Below are 13,771 nucleotides of genomic sequence, written 5' to 3'. Positions count from 1 at the left end.
CATCCAAGCATGTCATGTTCTGGCTGTCAGAGATGATGCTGACCCCGGCTCTTTTCTTTGAAACGTTTAGCTTATTGGGCCAGATTACAGGTAAAGCTGTGCCCGATTTTCTGCAAGGTCTTTCAGGAGCAGTACTGGGTGAGGGGAGGACTTTTTAATTTCCAGTGTCCCAGTTAAGGAAGGAGATGTGATCGCCTCTCTCTTTGTTGGAGCTAATTGTCCTTTAATTTTCAGTAAGCAAGCACTGCCAGGCTGTGGAGAAGGGGTCAGGATTTCATCCAGGGAGGAGAAACAACCGTAGAATTGCAGCGAGGACATAGTTTCTAGGCTAATAATCTGGATCAGTCCCTCATATGCATAAGATTGTAGTTAATCATTTTCTCTGAAGGTTAATTGCAACAACAGGAGTAAGAAATTGTCTGAACTGGTGAAGTTTCAGTACAGGGAGGAGCACAGGGACATGCTGCTTGGCAATGTTTCCTGAAAGTTCACAGTGTAGCAAGTGGCTTTCCTTGCCCTCCTCTCACAAGGGGAAATGTGAGTGGGAATTATCTGTGCTAACAAATCAGAAGATCCAAATCCTAGCCTTGGCACAAGCCCCCAAAGAGAAGAAGGCTTGGCACAACCTGTTTGCTTTCTGGTCTGACGGAAGCTTAGGAGAGGTGTGTTCAGATAAGAAACATTTTGATAATGATAGATTTCCCCTCCATTTTTTGTTTATGAACTAATGACTTAAAAAAAAGTAGTTTTCAGATCTTCCAAAGATGTGGTGAACTTTTTTTGGGAAATTATAAACTGACGAGGCCCAGGTGCTTACTGAGCTCTCAATACCGAGCTCCAGACCTTTAAGATTATGGCATATATTTGCTTTTTGTCATCAGGCAGTGACAACTTTCAACAGAAAGCCTGCAGAATAGTGTGGGTTTCCCTGTTGGGGGAATCCAGAGAATAGACACCAAAGAGATTAGGAGTGGGTTGCTGTAAATGTCAAACCTCTTCTTATTATAAAGATTAAGTGATCTTTTGTTGACTAAAAAAGCTGGGTTGTTTTGTGAGGGAAGTGGGAATGGTAAGGGCTATTTAGGTAGGACTGTAACTGTATTGAAGGATGGTCTGAAAAGCACAACTACAGTGGCTTGAAGCTGCCTCTTCCAGAGCTATTATTGATAAAATTGAGCAAGTTGGTGTAAAAGCCTTCCCTAGCCTTTGGTCTTGAGTGTTTTATGGTCAGTTGCTTGGCAGCCTGAACTGTGAACTCTCCCAAGCTCTTCTTCAACCAACAACAAGCCTTCAACAGGTCTGGTAACCCAAGCAGGTGGTAGCTAGTGCTCGGGAACAAGGGACTGGCATTGCAAATGCACACACGAGTTTCTCATTAATACTTTGAGGATGATAAAGGGTTGTGTTGCCCTTTTATTATATTCACTGTCTTCCTTGCAATTTTTTTAGTTTGTTCTGCAGCAGGCTGTGGTCTGAACTTTCCTCTCTCAGCCACTGTTGAGCTGTCTCAAATCAGTGAATATTTTGCTACTGAGCTGAAGAGCTCGGAATACTGGATGGACATGGTCTTTGCCTTTTTTCATGTGATTGACACCAAAGATGAAGCCCAAAGGAATTATGGGAGAAGGGACTTGCTGTTCATGGTCACTATGTTCTGAGATGGACACCCAGACACAGTGAACTGAATTGAGGTCATCAGTTTAATTCAGACTGAGTAATTTTTGCTGCTTAGCAAGCCATGAAAACCTTCATGTGTGAGTACTAACTCCATGGGTTAACCGCAAGTTAATGCTCTGTACATAGAAACCGTTCTATTTTCATATAGCATCTGTTTGACTACCACTGAGTCACCTCTAGTTCAAGTCCTACATTATGATTATTGAGGCTACATGCTTTTCCATTGCTGCTATGATTATAACACCACGGAGTTTGGAATGTAGCCATGCAAAATCTGCACTTTGTTACACTGTGGTGGGGAATTGCGGGGGAACTGGGAAATGAGCACATTTGCTTGAATGACTGTTGGAAAACTAGTCTCAATGAAAAAAAAAAAAAGACAGCTGGGGATAACAATTAACTGGATGTAAAGCTCTGCTTTCCTGACAAGGAACATGACCCCTGTGTGGCATCTGGAAGCACTTACACTGCAGGAAAACTTACCCCTAGGGCAGAAGTTCAATTATGGGCTTTGTGCAGCTATGAAATACTCACTCTGTGTAGTCTTGTGTATTCAAAGATTATAGCCATTCATCCTTTTACCCATTGGATAGGTACCAGGCTTCTTTAGGAAAAAAAAGTGCTTCTATTTAATGAGGTCTTTTGCATGAATAGCTGAAGCAGGTAGATCAATTTGTAGACTTATTTTCTTCAGCATAAAAGAATTGAGCAAAGATCACTGAGTATTCCAAGTGTTCAGAATATCGTCGTCAAAAGCAACTCCCCTCACCCCCAGCATGCAGGGCGATTATATCCTATTTTATCTGTTGCTAAAGAGCTTGTACACACCTGTACACTTGCAAAACAGACAGGGCAGGATAACTTTGCTGCTAAACCAGGACGTTTTATGCAGGGTATTGAACTCTGATTTAAGGTGGGTGTAAGTGTGAACACAGAATAACAACATGAATCACAGGTTTGATCATGGATGAATCTCTTTCCCGATCTGAATCCAGCTCTCGCATGGACTTACTCTAAGCCCACAGCTGTTCGGAGACCTGCATGAAATAACTGGGTCTATAAAATCTATGACAGAATTTGCTCTGATCAGTCAGTGATCACTTTGCCTTCAGGGGATAAATCAAATTCCCCTTCATAACTTGCAGCTCTCTTCCCTCCACTCCGCCTTAATAAGCTGTTTATTGTAGATCAGATCTTACTTAGATCACAGGGCTGGCTTTCTTCAGCCAGGATATCATCCTGTTTCCTCATCGCTTTAAGTCTTTGTGGCTTACTTTGGAATAGTTGACTTGATCACTGTACATTAATAAATGTTGCCTACTTAAATCAGACAGAAGAGTAACTGCAGTTATTGCCTAGGTTTAAATCTTTAACAAGCAAGCTAAACACATTTCCACTAAAAATAGTTCATTTGGCGAAGATTCAAGTTGGGGGCTCTCATATTTTCAGCTTATTGCATAGCACATTCATGCTATCAAATTAAAAGCAAAGATATTCATATCACTGCTGTCCCTGTTCTATTACAGATACGGTTGTCCTGAATTTCCACTGTCTTTGCAGCTGATAACATACAAAACTGTCATTTTGATTTACTGGTATTTTTGCTTACTATTTATGCTGGGGAAAATGAGCTCCTGAGATGTGCTGCAGAGGAGAATGAGAGCCCTGGTCAGCAGGGAGCCAGGGAGCAATGATGTAGGGTCTATTTGGACGAGAGGGGCGAGTCTCTTTCTCAGCCTTGACTCCACTGACATTACTTGTCAACCTCTCTGGAGTGAATGAGAGGGAAATAAGATTCAGGTCACCATAGACGCGCTAGCTCTGAGATTTTTCCTTGTGACTTCCAACTTCAGAGAGGTAGCCAAAATGTAATTATTTATAATGGTCCTCCCATATTCTTTCAGTTCTTTATATAATTTATATAATTTGCCAGCTAAATGGATGAAGGCCAATGGCTGATGGCAAAGGGTGGCCCTGCAGGTGACTGACTGGGGCCTCTCTTGCTTCACTGATCAGTGGGTGACGGTGCTATTGATTTAATTTCTCCATCATGCCACTGAGTGGATCATCCAAGTGGCCCTGGCAGAAAAGCAAACACAATAGCATTCTTGTCTCCACGGCAGTGATAAAGGCCCCTGTTTTGTGTTTGTGATATCATGGCAAGCTGCCTGTGTTGAAGTAGGGGTGGCATTTTGGGCTGAGGATGTAAAAGCTTATAGTCATGCATGTAGTTTCTAAGAGTTCCAGGAACATGAATCCCACTCCTGATTTTTACTGGTGTGGTGGAGCGGAGCATCCTGGGAGACTGCATTTGCACAAAGGGCAGCCTTTCTGGGGAGGGAGAGAAGGAGGAAGGTGGTGTTACAAACCATAAGGTTTTGTAATGAGTTTATCTTCCTCCGTGAGAGAGGAGAAGTAGTTTCAGTTGTACCACCAAGAAACATTGACCGTGCTCTGTGTAGCCAATCAGCTGGTGGTCTCCCAGCAGAGGCTGATGAGAAGATGATCACAGCCTGTGAGTGGCTTAGGTGGGGAGAAGAGCTCTGATGAGGTTGTTTCCATCTGGCTCTACAAATGTCTGTCATCTTACAGTTTCTTCTACATAGAGCTGGGCTCAGGGACTGAGGGCTGGCAGGAAGGTGCTGGCTCAAGAAGTAGAAGTTGCAAGAAGCAGTCTGGCTTTTCTGTCAATCCCAGGAGGGAGGGCGGTTGGATTTTTGGACAAGGAGTTGTGGTGTGGGAACCTGTATGTGGGACTCTGCAGCAGACCCTGGGACAGGATGAAAGTTGGGTTTTGTTTATTTTATGTGCTCTGAGAAAAGGATTGTGAGGGAATCCCTGCGTGACAAGGACACACCAGCTATCTGTGAGGAAAGACATAAAGCTAGAGGGTCTGTATGGCCAAGAATACACGCATAAAACTTCAGTGCTTTAGGCCAACTTCTCTGATACAACATAGTGTTATGGATGTGGGAGTTACTTTTCCTTTTACTCTTTTCAGTTTTCTCATTTTCAGCATTTTGCTTTAACATCCAATGCTCACGTGTGATTTGGAGGTGATGACCTGTGTGTACCATTGAAAGCCAGCACAGACTTAACATCCTAGTACCCTTTTTTGGCTTCATATGCAAGCGGAAAAGAAAGAGTGACACTCTTGGCCACTACAATTAAATGCTTTGGGACTGAAGGAATAGAGGTGCTTTGTACCTCTAGCCTCAGTACATAAGGAGACTTTGAGTCTATTTTAGAAGCAGCAACAGGATTGCAAGCAGAGCACTTCATTCTGTGAAGTGACTTTTTTTTAAGCACTGACTAGATCATGGAACATTTACTATCTCTCTGGAGGAAAGAATAAGTCTAGTTACTCAGAAAAATGTCAATGTGTTTGTGATTACTGTTAGTAGAGGTCTCAGATGCTCTCAGCTCACTTAGAAGAGTGAGAAATTCTATTGCAGGTGGTGGTCCCATCTCTGCACTACTCATTAGTTGTTTGTGAGCTGCTATGTGCGGAGAAATGAAGCATCACCTGACTCTATTTGGTATTCCAAGAAGCCACTTGGAAAGCAAGGGGACTTTTTCGTCAAGTAGGTTGATAGCTGTGGAGTTTCTTGCTGTGATGAGCTGAAGAGGTGCTCCAAGTCAATAGAGGAACTTGTGGTTCCTGCAAGATTAAGTAATAGAGAGTCAATAGGATCTCTTCTTTCTTTTTCCTCCTTCATATGTTGGCCAAACTGAATGTATTTAACAAATGGAGAGCAAAATGCGAAATATTGCCTTTGGGAGATTTTAATTAAATTCTGGCAACTCCTAATATGTATATAAAAAAAGTTGTTCTGAAACAAAATCACCAATTTTTAAAACACATTAAATGAAATGTTTTGACTCTGCCTTAAAATATTTGCCAATCATCTCTGGCCAAAAATATTTGCCAAATCTGAATCATTTCAGTTCTCTAAAACACACTGTTCACTCAAAAGTTTACCATGTTCTTGGAAGGGCTTGGTAGGTGTATCGTATTCTTATTTATTCTGTGGCCACTCTCAAAGCTCATAAGAATTCCCTCTCCTGTGAGTAAGCTCTAGCTAAGGAAGGTCTGGGGTCTTGTCTTCTTCACAGGCTTGCTGTGAGGGTGAGGTCAAAGGTAAATCCTTAAATTGCTGAAGGAAAAGGGGAAGATTTTGGTCTTGGGATTTTACTTTATCACTGACTCTTCATTTATGCAGAACCTTGTTCTGCTGTCTTCAAACCATATCAAGTATAACACACTGGGTAGCAAAACAGAACGGTGAGGTAGCAGGTGCCTGGTGTCTAGTAGTGGGTTTCCCCGCAGTGCTATAACATGTCCTACATAAGTGCTAAACTGTCTTTGTTTCGAAGAGTGGTTGAACATAGTGTTAGTCATAGGCGGTAGTGTGAGGGATCAGGCAGATCTCAGATGCTTGTTCTCTGTGCCTTCCTGGAGCTTTTAGCTGGCCTTCTGTGCTGGTTTCTTTGTAGGGCTGAGTTTCGAATATTAAACTATGCTTATGCTGCATTATAGGTCTGGGGTTTACAACCAGTCAGGTATCGTAATTGTCCCGCTGCAAAATCTGTAACAGTACTGTCATACTAATGTCTGTTATTATGGGCCCAAAAATTCTCTGGGAAGGCTCTTGAGGAGAGGCCAGAGAGACCAGACAGATCACTGCTGTGAATAAGAGAGGAGGCAGAGAAAGCTGCTCTCACTGGATATCAGCAGAGTCCTGAGCCCAAGATATGAGAGGGCCATCCAGACTGCTTCACTTTTCTTGGATGCAACATTTCCCAGTAAAATGCTCTTGACTTAAAAAAAAAAAAAAAAAATAAAAGGTATTATGGCAAATATGATGGCAGGACATCAGAGTTTTTCAAATAAACCACGCTGAGCAGCCTGGCAGTGTCTGCAGGTAACGAAGACTAGGCTTTGTTTCTGCTTCTCTTTTCCTCCCAGACTGCATCAATTTAATTTGGGTGACAACAGGCTGACCTCAGCCAGGCCAGTCATAGAGTGGGATTGCTGCCTTGCCCTGCTTGAACTCAGGAGCAGAGGGAAAAGGAAAGCAGTGTGGTGATGCAGAGCACTGTGTTGTAGTCAGTGCCTGGTTCAAGCCTGTGAGAAAATGATGAAATGCAACTAGACATCCCTTCTCTTTTGTATCTTTGGAGAGAGGAAATCAATTGATGGAGAAAAGACAAAAAACCTAATAAAGTCATCTGCAGCTGAGTTCATTCCTTCAGGAAGAAAGAATCCAAACATGGCATCTGATCTAAACCAATTAAGAAGCTAAAGAGTAAGTGGCATGGCCTGGGTTAATAAGTCCAGTGATGAAGCGTGCCCATTTATGCATAATAACTGTTTTGGTTTTTGTTTTTTTTTTTTTTTTTTTTTTTTTTTGTCTTAGCAACAGCCTGGAGATGTATTATCCATCAGGGGAACAGTCTGTTTTGATGTTGTCAGGGTGACAAGCTGGGTACCTGTCCATGTTACTGCTGATCTTCTCCAGCACTGCAGCTCTTTAGCTGACTACTCCATGCTTATGCATGAGATGTTTTAAGAGCTGTCTCTTGACTGTACACAGAGCATTGCTATCCCCAGCTATGACATTCATCCCATCAGCAAGTTCATTGAACCAGTGCTCTGTTGCCCAGTGGACTGACTTGAACTGACTCATCCAGGGCAACGTGCAAGTTCTCACTTCTGCTAGTCCTGCATGCGCTAGGAAAACTGCTCCACAACATGCTCTCCTTTACATCAGCAAATATAAGAAACCCTTATGAGTGGGGCGAACCTAGGAAAGCTAACACAGTGTAAAAAATGTGTGAACTCTGCTTCTGGAGCAAAGCTTCACAGGTCTTGTCATTAGCCCAGTTCCCACATCAGTGCTCGTGAGTTGGTTCCTGCAGATGACAATCTGACTTAGTGTCTCTAAAGCACTCATTTCAAGGCAGCCTGAACTCTTGTGGAGTCGGGAGTCTCACGGGCAGGATTTCACGTGTAAGCCCAGGGGCTCAAGGTAAGGTCAGCTCTAACCTAGAGATACAGAAAACTTTTGCTGCTACTGGAAGTTGTCCTTTAACCCCAGCTGCAGGCAAAGTCACAATCCCCTGGCCTGTCTCTGAGCAACTCTGAGAGAAATGATTGTTTCCTCTTGAAACCATATGGAAGCTGGTTTCCAGTGAATTTTTCTCTGGTGTTGGTTTTTGGGGTTTCCCCAAACAGCAAGGCAAACTTCTTCTAGAACATGACACTTCTGTCAGCAAGATTTAGCCTCTGGCTCATTAGGCTGTCAAGGTTCCTAATGTCACTTGGCTATTCTTTAAAACAACCAAACAAAACACAAACCCAAACAAAACCCTCTTAGTACTGATGAAAGGTGATGTGTTGACAGTACTGGAGACTGTCACTCTCCTACCAAATAAATTTACGCTGGCAGTAGCAAAGCAGACCCTTCTGCCTTTTGTACCCCATCCCTGGTTTATAGGTTGAGCTGCTCTGGTGTCACGGCTCAGCTGCTCATCCAGCTCCCTATTGAGGCAGCCCACAGGGACCAGTTATGCATGCGGTGGGAGCTTCTGCTGTGGAGAGCTGAGCACTAGTGATGGAAACAGGTACCAAGTTGGAACAGCTGTCAGATCCATTTCTAAGTGTGGTGATGGGCAGGTATGCAGTTGTGCGTTAGTGCAATGGACTGAATTTAAATGGGTGTCCTAGGGCCGAAAGCTATGTTGGTGACCTGGGTTGCCCTTATTCTAATTCTCCGTTTGTTTCAGTCTCTCTTGTTCCTGTCATTATGCCAAGATGACGTAGCTGAAGCTGGGGAGGGAGGCAGAGATCAATCAATACATAAAATCTGTATTTCTGCTGGGGAAGAAAAGAAGTAAATTCACAAGTCTAATGATTCTTTCTCTAGCAAATGGTCTCAAACTGATAGGAAAGAAAAAAATGTTTGATACTGTTCTAGGTAAACACTGGATATTCTTGAGTATCAAAGATGTAGAGGAGTGAAAGTAGATATCTCCTTACTTTGGAGCTTTATCTAAGCAGCACATGAATCTGTGAGACTTCTCATCTCAGAGCAAAATATGAGGCTATGTCCTAAGAGTGGAAAATTGTTTTAATTGGTAACTTAGTTTTTCAGCAATGAATCTTAAGGTGCCTGGAAAAGCAATGATAAGGGAAGAAGAAATGCTGTGGGTTACAAATGATCTCTGATAGGTGGGAATGCTTATCTACAGAAGTATGTGTCAGATGCTAGAAATCCTGAAAGCATTTCAGCCTGTTTAGTAAGTGCCTTCATCATGTGGGTCAACACATGGGTCGAATGCCATGTGACTACTGATAGATCCACATCTCTGGGACATGGAGAAACTGGCACAGCATAAGCTCTGTTGATAACATAGTTTGCTGAACCTTCAACCATGGATCTGTGATTTTCATGCAGTCTTACTTAAATCCACAAGGAACTAATAAGCCCTTTGCTCTTCTCTTCAATATCTTCTGCTAGTGATTGATTTACACTGGATACTGATGCAAGAAAAAAAAGCTTCCTAGATGTTGATTGCTGCCTCAGGGTTTAGAGTGCATGAGGAGCCCAATGTTGCCTTCTAGAGTGAATTACAGGCTTTGCCATAGGTTAGCTTTCCCTAGGTACATGGTGTTCTTCTAGGCATCTGTTCTTGGCTCATCTGTGTGTCTTGCTCTGTTTGGGACTACTTGGAGCAGATGATTTTATAATTGCCCTGTATTTGTCATTTCCCCCAGCTCTGGACTAGTATGGTGAAAGTGAGAAGTGACAGAAAGAGAGGACCAAGAAGTCAAGCATGGGACTAATCTGATAAGTCATTACCTCTATCATTAGCCTGCACCCTTGGGCAGTACTTAGGGCAAGAGCCTTAGCAGGCTTCTTCTAGTTGCATAAGAAGAGGCCTAGGCTGTAGGAATTTCCAGGCAGGGCTGAGGTGCTTTCTTAGCAAATCACTTATCTAGAAAATGAAAGGCTCTATTCAGCTGCCTAAGCAGAGACATCAACGGCTGTTTTAGGATATCCATCTGACCTCTGGCTTCCTCTCAGGAAAGGTCCAGGTCTCTTCCCTCATGGATCCTGTTTCATAGCTATCAACTTTGTAGAGATATCTTGAATATTTTAGGGCATTTGAGATGGCATAACATGCCTAGAGGTTCTGACATGAGTGGTACTTATGTGCTGGGGGAGGATCAGTAGTAGTTCTGCATTTGACTTCTACCATCTAGTGCGCTGATGCATCTGGAATGACGGAGACCTGGTTAAAATCCCTGAGGGACTCGAACACAACCGCCCCTTCACGCAGGTCTGCCATAGAAGCAGACGGCAGGAAATTCTGGATTTGTTTGTTCTGGGTCTCTTGTGTCAAAACATTTAGTTTGTGTCTAAAATGTTCACTTAGCAGAAGGGTGGATGTTTCTAGTGGACCCTAGCTGTTCCAGGAGGGTGTCCAGGCTGGTGCCAGGCTATAGTGTTACTCACACTTGTTCTCTGGCCCCCTGAACATGTACTTTATATGAAAGGAATCTTTTCTTTACTTTATATGAAAGAAAACTGCTTCACCACGAAGGACTGAGAAGGCCTGACTCCAGATACACTATGAGAGAGTGACCAGGCTGCTTCCCTCTGAGACAGGTGGAGAGACAAATCCCCTCTGGCAGGCTGAGGTGGTTAGAAAATTGGTCTGTACCCTCCTGGACGAGTGTCTGGACCCCTGGTTATCAGGTACAAGCAGAAAGGACTTGCTCCTCCTGGTAAGTAGAGGCCAACCTTGCTCTTCCCTTCTCCTATTGCTTTGTTTCCATTCAGGGCGGTTTTTAGACAGATGTCAGGCTTTGTTGCCCTGAGAGGATCTCTGCTGCCCTTTCCTCCTTAACTGGCTACCTAACCTGGAGAGTCAATTACTTGTGCAGCCTTTTTTTCTGAGTCTGTCCCAACACTAAGAATACACAGGCTAGTGCATCTTTAGAGTACCCCTGTGACGGAGGCATTGTGGAAAGGTGGGAAGGCCGTGCTGGAGGTTTCCAAATCTGCGGAGGCCAGAGCTAAAAATGCATGTCCCGAGCTGAAATCCACCCACCATCTGTCTCCAGTTCTAACATTCATTGTTCTTGATTGCAGTGCCATTTGCTGTGCCCTTGTTCACTCTAATTTTTATGGCTGCTCGTTATCCAAGGCAGCTGGCTATCTTCTCTTTGGCAGTTCTTTGGGATGTGGAATAGACCTCTTCTGTTCTCTGCTGCTGGAGCACTGTGCCTCTTGTGCTTGCTACTGCGAGAATATTGGGGGCCGATGCACTGAGGAATGGGTTGTACTGAACTGAAACAGAACAGATTAATTCCAGTGTAAGCCAAGTAGAAACAGATCAGAGAGAGAGGGCAAACTAAATGGATCCATTTCAAGCTCAGGTGTTCTTGGGACCAGAAGAAAGGAAGTACTACAAATCCCTTTTTTCCCTGTGGGTCTCATAATATAAGCAAAAGAGAGCTGTGACTTCTGCTGAGCAAAAGCCTCTGGAAGGATAAACAAAAGCAAACCACGTGGATCCATGCAAATTTCACTTGGTTTTATTGTCTGGGCCAAATTCTGTCTCCTCCCTTGGGCAGAGTGCTGCTGGCAGGAGACGCTCTGCATCATGGTAGCCAGAGGCCTTGGCAAAGCCTGGCAAGCAGGCAGGACACCCCTTGGGGGGCAAGGGAGGACAGAACAGCAGTTGTCCCAGCACCATGTTAATTGGATTGGTCACACGTCCCCCTGACTGCTGAGCGTACTCTTCTGTCCCTTGTATTCAGGCAGAGCTAATGGGAGGGAACGCTTCATCTGAGAGCTGCATCAGGAGGCAAGAGAAAAGGGGGATGGGAAAGGTGAGACTCCTTATACTGCTCCTTTTCACAGTCTTCAGTCCCACAGGACCAACCAGAACTTGAACTTTTTCAACACTCTTTAAAACACCCCATACTTCTGAGAGAAAGGCAAGGAAGCAAGAAGCAAGCTGGAGTAAAACTGACATCCTATCTTCCAAATCCATCTCTGCAGTAAAGCTATGCTAGGAGGCTCACACGTCCATCTGTGGCTTTTTAAGTGCTGTTTGTAATATGGCATGTTATTGAAATGCTTCAAGGATTCCCTTTGTAATGTGTAATTACTTTGAGATGTGCAGTTCAGTGCCTATTGCAGCTGCTGTTTTGGATAATCTTGATACAGTTAAAGCTGTTGCTGGATCAAACAAATTTATGCAGATGGAGATTTTAAAGTTAGTGTAAAGAACCATTTTATAGTCTCTAACACATCAGGTGCTTAAAAATCCTGTACTTGGTACCTCTGAACTTGAATTCTACTTCTCATACCCACAGGACTTTGAAACAGGTTTCCAGCTGTCTGTTACCTCTCTTGAGGTCTCAGAGGTGTCTCATTAAAGCTGATGTTAAAGCCTATTAAATACATGAATGTAGCTTCTAATGATGCATCTCATTTAGCTGAGTTGTCACCAGGAACTGGCAGGGATCATTGCTGCTCTGGTCCCCCAGTGACTAGGGTAGTGAAAGCCACCTGCAGAAGTGCAGGATAATACTTCTGTGTTGGGAGACAAAAGGCAAAGTGTCTCAAAAAGGCAGCTGACTTCCAGGGGCACACCAACCTTGTCACCTTCTCACCCTACCACCTCCCCTCCCTCCCTCCTGCAAAGTGCAGCCTCAGCTCCCAGAGCTTGCAGATGGGAGACATCTGTCCTTGGGCTCTCAGTGTCTCCAGCCAATTAATTATTAATCATCACGATATCCCTTATGTCAAGCATCTGAACTGCCCGGGAAGCATGGAGAACTGTTTTATCAGTAGAGTCATAAAGGTTTTAGTGCCTGCCACTCATTATTTGTAAAGTTGTTGTTCTGTCAAAGAACTTAAGCACCCAGAAGTGATAGTTATCTCATCTGAGCCCCACACCAGATGACCTGGTGCTAGCAGGGGCAATAAATATGTGAATTGGGAAAGCAGAAGAGAAAGTTAAGCTTGTACCATGGATCCTGCAACAGTACTGCTACTGTACCATTGGGTATGTTTAGAACTGTGATGCTACTGCAGTGTAAGTATATTGCCCATTATGAGCACCTACTAGGAAAAACACCTAAGTATTCAGCCCCCTTGAAAGATACCTGAGGGGGCTCTTAAATCCTGGGCAGCACAACTAATTTCCTGTGGCTGTTGGCTGGCTGGCTGTTGTGCCTCTCTTTCGGATGCTGCTGCTCACCACTGCTCCAGAAACAGTGACACATGAGCTTGTGTGGGGATCTAGGGCTTGCCTGCTCTCTGTATTCAAGTTGTAGGCTAGTCTAAAAGAGAGGGATTGAGCAGAGACAGACCAGAGAGTAGACATGAAAGAAGAAGAAAATCACTCAGCTTGTATCAAGGCACTTCTTACTGTTGGGAGTAATCAGACATGAGAACCTGACCCCCGGCTCCTTCTAGCTGGGACTATTCTAGTGGCAATGGAATGGCACCAGCCACTTTATTTCCAGTTTAGTTTTGATAACATACATTGAAGCAGACCTGAAAACAACAAACTAAAATCCTGGCTACTTTCCACTCATCTGTAGGGCAGTTTTTACAAGGAACAAATTTGTTTCCTTCTGCCTGTCTGCAGAAGCAGCATTTTAAATAATGTCATACTCTCAGAATCACCCAAATAAACAGAAAGATCCTGAAGTCTCTCTTAGCAATGTGGCACTAAACTACCTGAAGCCTACAGCTGGCCCTTGTCGCAGTGGTAGCTCTCACTAAACACTGCCAGCCTCTGTGCCCTTTGCAAAAAGTTTCCGGAGTACTCTGAAGGCTCTGTCCAGTAAGGGCATGTTTCTAATAAGCTGCTGAAGCTGACAACTGGAGGCAATATTACACTTTCCTGCCACCATTTAAAATCCTACTGTGAGAAGTCTTGGGTGATGCAGGTCATACATATGACTTACTAAAGAGCACAGTTTAAGTAAGTGTCTCTATGACATGATTAGGTCCTCAGGTACTTCTGTGTTCTCCTCCATCCTTCCTTCTATCCCAGGATGCCT

General features: G+C 43.8%; 1 protein-coding gene across 1 annotated transcript in view; it reads left to right on the top strand.

The window, feature by feature from the left end:
* LOC309593093 (deubiquitinase DESI2-like) overlaps positions 1-13,771 on the top strand; it is a gene marked incomplete at its 3' end in the record, with an annotated part of 56,747 nt that overhangs the window by 915 nt on the left and 42,061 nt on the right. The window lies entirely within an intron of this gene.

This window comes from Platalea leucorodia (genome assembly GCF_965183815.1).
Source record: "Platalea leucorodia genome assembly, chromosome: 7".
NCBI classification, from domain to species: Eukaryota; Metazoa; Chordata; class Aves; order Pelecaniformes; family Threskiornithidae; genus Platalea; species Platalea leucorodia.
Note: the sequence above shows the minus strand (reverse complement) of the source record. Positions and strands in the feature narration are given on the sequence as shown.